This window comes from Lathyrus oleraceus, chromosome 4 (assembly GCF_024323335.1).
Source record: "Lathyrus oleraceus cultivar Zhongwan6 chromosome 4, CAAS_Psat_ZW6_1.0, whole genome shotgun sequence".
Lineage (NCBI taxonomy): Eukaryota > Viridiplantae > Streptophyta > Magnoliopsida > Fabales > Fabaceae > Lathyrus > Lathyrus oleraceus.
Window position 1 is genome coordinate 248,383,390 of NC_066582.1, and position 7,524 is coordinate 248,390,913.

The 7,524-nt window shown below is 35.0% G+C and overlaps 1 long non-coding RNA gene across 1 annotated transcript; it reads left to right on the forward strand.

Moving 5' to 3' along the window:
* Nucleotides 1-549: 549 nt before the first annotated feature.
* LOC127074881 (uncharacterized) lies at nt 550-1,522 on the forward strand. Its single transcript, XR_007786125.1, has 2 exons — nt 550-968; nt 1,058-1,522. It is a non-coding gene; the product is annotated as an uncharacterized LOC127074881 (long non-coding RNA).
* The last annotated feature ends 6,002 nt before the right edge of the window (nt 1,523-7,524 follow it).

Below are 7,524 nucleotides of genomic sequence, written 5' to 3' on the forward strand. Positions count from 1 at the left end.
AATAAATTAACTATATTTTTTTGCAAGTAATGAAGGGATACAATTAAATTCAACACACTTCAAATATAAATAATAATCAAAATTGTTCATAATTAATTAAAACCAATTAATTATTTAAAACCACATGAATATAATGACAAAATTTAGGCTAAACTCACTTAATTTAAACTTAAACCTTCTAAAGATTTCAATGAAGCGATTAATTAGCAAATTAAACCATAATTCACATTAATCACAATTAATCTAATAGGAAAGAATTAGTTCTATTAATCCTAATTATAATAGCCTAAATATTAACCAATTAAACAAGAACTAATCAAATCAAGACTAATACAAAATAAAACAACTTGATTAAGGGGGTATAGGCCCCAAAATCCTGGCGCATGGAGAAATGGCGTATGGGCCCAATCTGAGGCCCATATCCACACATACTCACAACCTATGGTGCTTGTGGGAACAAGTTATAACAATAAAAGAAAGGGCCTTGGGGATTTAGAGGCCCAATCCATACGTGGGTGAAGGCAAGGTGATGGCGTCCTGGATCGTGTTAAACAAAAGATAATGCGCTCGGAGCGAAACGCTATTCAATTACTTCACCTATGAAATGTCCCCACCGCCATGCCGGATTTCACCACTGGCGATGGCGGATAGCCTAACCCTTGAATCTTTATATCAGAATACTCGCCACCCCTCCCTCTATGTCAATCTAATACTAATTTCCTCCAGTTTCTTTCCCTAAGCCCAAATCGAAGGGTAACTCAAATTAAACCTAAATTTCTAGATCCACAAATCAACTGATGTGGTAAGGGAATTGAAACCTATGAGGATATGGCTTTAAATCTTGCAGCACGAAACTACACTATGTTGGCGATCAAAGAAATAACAAAAGATTGTTTACCTGTCGGAGTAGCTTCGACGATGCTTCAGAAGCGATGTTGTTAAAGAAGTCCAGATATTTTACTTCTTAGGTAACTCTCGATTCCTTTACTTCAATCACAAATTACCTTTAAGTCTTCTTCTTCTTCAGTGATTTCTGATTCCACTTTATGCATGTGAGGTTCGCGAGGAGTTGTTGAGATTTCGAATGACTTCTTGGTTGCTAATGAGAGAGACTTGAAGAATCAATCCCGACACTGCAGTGAAGATCTTCAAGGCTCCAATTCTGAGTTTCTCTGGTGAAAACTAAAGATTCAATTTTGGGGAGTGAAGTTTGAAGAATCCCCCAGGTTGAAGAAGATGACGAGGAGAAAGTTTGAAAATGTAGAGTGAAGGGTGTGAAGAACTTGGAGATTTTAGTTATGAGTTTGTTGAAAAATGAATCAAAAAAAAAATCTCCTGAGAATGAGCAAGGCAAGTCTTGTTTATAGATTTCCTCATTCCCCAAATTCTGTTAGAAATGCAGGTTAAATATAGATGAAATTTTTATTAGAATCGTGTGAAATGCCAAAGTTAGTTAGGAATGAATATTTATGTTATAAGGTTAGTTAGAGTCATAAGCATCAGTTCATACTTGGGTTCAAAATGAAATCTTCCACTGATATGTTGTTAGTTCAATTTAATATTGGGTATGTTAGTGATATGTTAACTATTTGCTTCAGTTAGTCATGACCCTAAATGAAATGCTAATTGAAAATAAATGTGAAATAAAGTTTTGTATCATTCGAATTCGTCTAACTGGACTGTTATGTAATCACCCCTTAATTGTTATGTTTGGTGAAATAATCGGGTGCATTTTAGGACAAATGATTGAATTCGCTTTGGTGCTCTTCCATCCTTGATAATTGGGAAGGTGATAACTCCACCAATATGCTAATCTTCTAGGTAAGACAATTCAGATCCATCGTGTTGAAATTAAGCTTATATTTTATCGACGTTTCATTGTCGTACCTCGAAAAAAATGAGAACACGACCTAGTGAAGCGCATCGCACGCTCGCAATGATGGACTGAACAGATTCTCCACCGAACTTTATTTATTCCTAAAAAGGAAAGGGGAAATATCGATAAAACCCAAGAAAGAACGATAATGATTATGGTCGTTGCAACCAAATCAGGATTCGGGAGTCGATTATAACACCCCTCACATCCATTGTACTCAATGGAAACCATTAGGTTAGTTATGTGTATTAGTGTTAGTTTGAAATGTTAGGCGTTCTCAAGTTATTAGGTGGAAAAGAAAGAGTAGAGGAGAGAAGAATGTTTTTGGATTTTCAATGAAGGGGACTAAACCTAAGTTTTTTATTAATGTGCCTAACAAGATTTACGAATCTTGCTCCTACGTATCTCCAGGTCCAATAGAGAACTCAAGGCTTACGTAGTTCTGAGTAGAAAATATTTATTTGTTGGTCGATTTTAGCGAAAGATACTTTGTGTCAATCGACGAAATCATTCTTGGACTACCCAAAACAAGTGGAGAAGGGGACGTTTGCATCACGACCGAATGGATTTACAAATCAACATTCGCGGGCAACGTCGCAAGCTTACTCACACGTTCAAGTGGACGAAACATTGCTTTGCATCGTCTTGAAACAAAATACATTTCGTTTGAGAAAGGGTTTAAGGGTTAATCGCACAACGGCGAGAAAAAAGTTTGATTGGTTTGAATGTGTTTTGAGTAATGGCAAGAACTTGGATGGGCGAGATATCCATCTCGAATCCTAGTCTCAGGAGTGCATGGTATCCACCACGTTCCATTTCTATCTTATTTGCAAAAGTATTTAATAAGAATTAAGTATTTTTGAATTTGATTGAGAAAGGGTTTGAAGAAACCGCATTGACAATTTTGGATGATGACGAGAGCTAAGATAGGTGAGATATCCATCTCGAATCCTAGTCTCAGGAGTGCGTGGTATCCACCATATTTCATTTCCATCCTTATTGAAAAGTGTTAAATAGGAATTAAGTATTTTTTAGTTTTTATGGTGAAAATGACTTGACGTTGGATCAAACATTTGATGAACGATTGAGAAATATTTGAATGAAATGGTTTGAAAGAAAAGAAATGGATTGATTTGTTTATTGAGAAAATACTCGATGTTGGATCGAGTCATTATTTTTGATCTTTTTGAAAAGAAATTGATTTTATTCTTGTGTTAGTAACTAGCTAAACAGTCAAGCAAATAAATAAATAAAACAGTAAAATTATTACACATCATGGGAGTGGGGGTACATTTTGTCGAATGGGGATTCAAAGTAATGAAACAAATAAGTCGGGCCCAATCAACGAACAAACAATGCATGAGTGTAGATGCGAGGGAAGGATCTCATTATAAGAAGACCCAAGAGTAAGCCATGTGAAGAAAGCAACAAACACAAAGTTATATTTACAAGATAATCAAAAATAAAATCAAAAGGAGTAAAATCGGGACATGCACTGATTAAAATCGGGATGCAAGAATGCGAATCAAGATCACATAACGCAAAGACGTGTAAGATGGGTGGAAATTTAGGAGAAAACAACAACTAGGTAATGTGCTCAAAGTCGGTTTGCGCATATCAACAATAATTGAAATGTCATGTGCGATTAATCAAAACGCGGTGAAATAATATCAGTATATCGATAAAAATAATCATGGATAAATAACACGGGAATTGCCAAATCCATAGATTAAAAATCGTTGTTTAAACAATAAAATAAATCAAGGACAAATATTAAAATCAACAAGTGTCAGAGAAATGAGAATAAAATACAAAAAGGATTAAAAATATAATAACATAAAAAAATGAAATGGTAAAAATAATGAAATAAATAGAAAGTGAGTTGTAGGAAAATGGAAGAGAAGGAAGGTGTATGTTCATATGGTGGTGGTGAATGATTATGTAACATACACATTCCTTCTCTTCCATTTTCCTACACAACAACCATAGCCACCCTCTTCCAAGCTTTTTGCTTCATTCTCAAACCCAAACACAACAATAACCTAGTTTTGACACCACACTCTTGGTAATATTTTGGACTCAAACTCCTTAACATTTTTTGGTTTTGTTTTATGTTTGAAAATGGTTTTTTACTCTTGGGTTGTGTTTTGAGAGAGATTTGAGTCAACTTTGAGACAAGTGGTTTTTGTTGAGTTTACACCCTTTTGGGGATTTTTTGGTCTTACTACTTTTTATCCATCATTTTCAATCAAACTTTGTTTCTTGTTATCATTTAATATTTATTGTTGACTTGTTGTTACATTTATTTGGTTGATGAGTTCTATTAGATCATGACATGGTTGTTTAGAGTTGATTAAATCTTCAACGTTTCAAACCTATTAAGAGTTTATCAATAGATCATTCATGATACTTTGAGGCATTGATAGATTGCCTCTATTTCACCCATATTTGAGTCATTTGATGCATAGATGAAACCATATTCTCTATATTAACTTGTTATTCTATTTGCTTATTGTTATTCTACTAACTACTAACTACTAACATTTATATTATTGCACTTTAATTCCTTGCAACTTATTTTATTGTTACTAACCATTAACTACTAACTTCTAACATTTACATTATTGCACTTTACTTCCTTGCAATTTATTTTATTGTTCATTTACATTCACTAACCATTATTATTGTGATATTACCATTCTTTATCTTGTGATTTACTTTTATGTCATTACCTTGTAATTTACATTCAAGTACTCATTATCATCATCAGTGTACAAACTCATTATGCATGTTTATTTACTTATTATTTATTTTATTATCATCATACATTAAAAATAACAAAAACATGATAAAATGATAAAGACAAAAAATATTCACTCCACTCTAAATCAACTTGGACTTAGAGGATTTCGTCTTAGGACCTTTGCTTGGAATTCTTCCTTTACTCTTTGTGATACTTTGTGAACACTTGGATTTTCATCCGCAACTTACATGCATGTTGTAAGAATGGCATCATGGCACCACCTTAGAGGGACATGTTTGTAAGACCATTATCCTTTGTTTAGCTTAGGTAAATTTAGCACACAAAAGGCTTTCTCTTGGGCTACCTTACAATGAGACTCTTTATTTTCTTGTTGGTTATTTTGCATTCACGTTGCATAAGCTAAAATTCATAAGCAATCTCATTTTGAGACCATTTTCATAATTCAATTCATATGCACATGTAAATACAAACCTCGGTCAATGTCGAATGCGCCTTTTCCAAATCAATTCAAAACACCCTTGTAAGTCGATTGCTTTTAAAGCATCGCCATCAACCTCACATAGCTTACTCTTTGGATTTCTTACAATGAGACCTATTCGATTTTTATTGAGTAGAAGAGCAATACACTAAATAAATTCACTTCATTCAAAACACAAATCTAAAACCTCGATCCAACGTCGAGTATTTTCTCTCAAACTCAATTGAAATACCCTGATTAAATCAAAACATTTTTTACAATAAGTTGAATGAAAAAGGAGTTGATTTTGAGTTTTCAACTTCACTCCTCAATTGGACGAATACGAGTTCTCTTACTCGGTCAGTCGAACAATTGATATTTTTCCGCAAATATAACTTAATCAAATCGCTTTCTTAACTATAAGAAAAGGGAGATGGTTTTGAGCTTTCAACTCCTCTTCTCAAATGCTTGGATATGAGTTGCCTTACTCAGCTATTCAAGTACTTGTCGTTCATTCTAAAATACATCAACCATATACAACCTTATTTTCATAAATACCCAGATGAAACCGAAAGCGGTCTAGAGTCTTCTATTCCTTTTCCCGATTATTAGGATACGAGTTGTCTTACTCGATTATCCGAGTATTCGTCATCCGTTCGAAACACTTTAATTATTATCAAATCCTTTTTATAATTAAGGATGAAAAAGAAAGTGGTCCAGAGTCTTCTACTCCCTTTCCCGGCTGTTAGGATATGAGTTGTCTTACTCGACTATCCGAGTAATCGTCATCCAACAAAAAAAACATCATAACCAATCAAACAAAACATCCAACATATTAACTCAACTTGTCATCCTCGTGTGATCAAAACTCTTTTAAAAAAGAACATTATTTAATCCTTTCTGATGCGCACAACAAACTAATGCTTAAGCCTCCGCCGAGAGTAGACAAGCCAACGTTTAGCCTTTAGAACGCGATCTAAACAGTTGTTCATTAAAAAACACTAACCAACCGTAGTTCCCCGAACTACGAATGTTCTGATTTCCTTATTATACCATAAGGATACGTAGGCAGGAGATTGCTGTATCTCCGCGAGCACACTAATAAAAAAACCTCCCCTTTCCCTTTCTGAGGTTCTCATCCATTTCAATTTCTAATATTTTATAACCCAAAGATAACAAACAAACATAAGTTAACACTCGAAACACAAATTAGAACTAAAAGGTTCCCGTTGAGTATAACGGACGTAAGGGGTCCTAATACCTTCCCCTTACATAATCCACTCCCGAACCCGAATATGGTTACAACGATCATTATTCTATTTCCTAAAGGTTTTATCGATATTTTCCTATTTCTTCATTGGGATAAATAAAGTTCGGTGGTGACTCTGTTCGAACGTAATTATTTCCACGACCATCACGAGGAATCGTATTTTTCAAGATGCGACAGATGGCGACTCTGCTGGGGACTAGCTCCAAGCAAAAGAGAGTGAAGCCTAATTTAGTTCAGTTTCTGCATTGTGTGTTAATCTTGTTTGTTGGTTTGTTATTTTTATTCTATTATTATTATTCTGTTGTAATTATTGTGTTGTGGTTTATTGACTGTGTCTTATTTAGGGGTCTCTGTTAGTGGTACTTTGTAAGATAGACTTTCTACCCGAGTCCGAGAAAAACCATAAGATTAAGTTGGTGGTTGCGTAGTGGGCGCCCACAAGGAGTCTTTCTTGTTGGGAAGATACGAAGACCCCGCCTAGAGGATATTCTCTTGAAATATTATTGTCCAACGAGTTTTCGTCAGGATGATAGTATTCTCAAGTTGGATCAATGACTCTAGGGACCTTTTAACCCACTGTATCCGGCGGTTATGTAGTATTAACCTACGAAGTTTCAGATTTATTGGGTTAATACGAATGCCCCAATCAGATGAGATCCCTTGGACATATTACTATCTTACAGTAATATTTCCAACCTCGATCTATGACTCTGAGAACCTTGTTAGAACCCTAGACTCGAGAGTTGTGTAGTAGAGTCCCCATGGAGTTTTCCTTGTTGGGATAATACAAAGACCTCACCTAGACAAGATCTTTTTAAGGATATTATTGTCCGACGAGTCTTCGTCATGGCAGTGACGTCCTCAAGAAATATCCGTGACTCTCGGAACCTACCAACTGTAGAGCCTACCCATGGGGTTCCATTAATCAGAAATACTTGTCATTTACCCGTTATGGTGATCCATCTGAGAACACTTTGAACATGTGATCATGAACATGTCACTACACTCATACACATATCATGGCATCTGCATTCATCACGCATTGCATATCATTTTTCCCAAAAAAATATATACAAAAAACTCATTCATCCTTCGTCCATAACCTGCAGTTGATTTCCCGACACTTATATCAGACTTAAAGTAGTTCTTGAAAAACC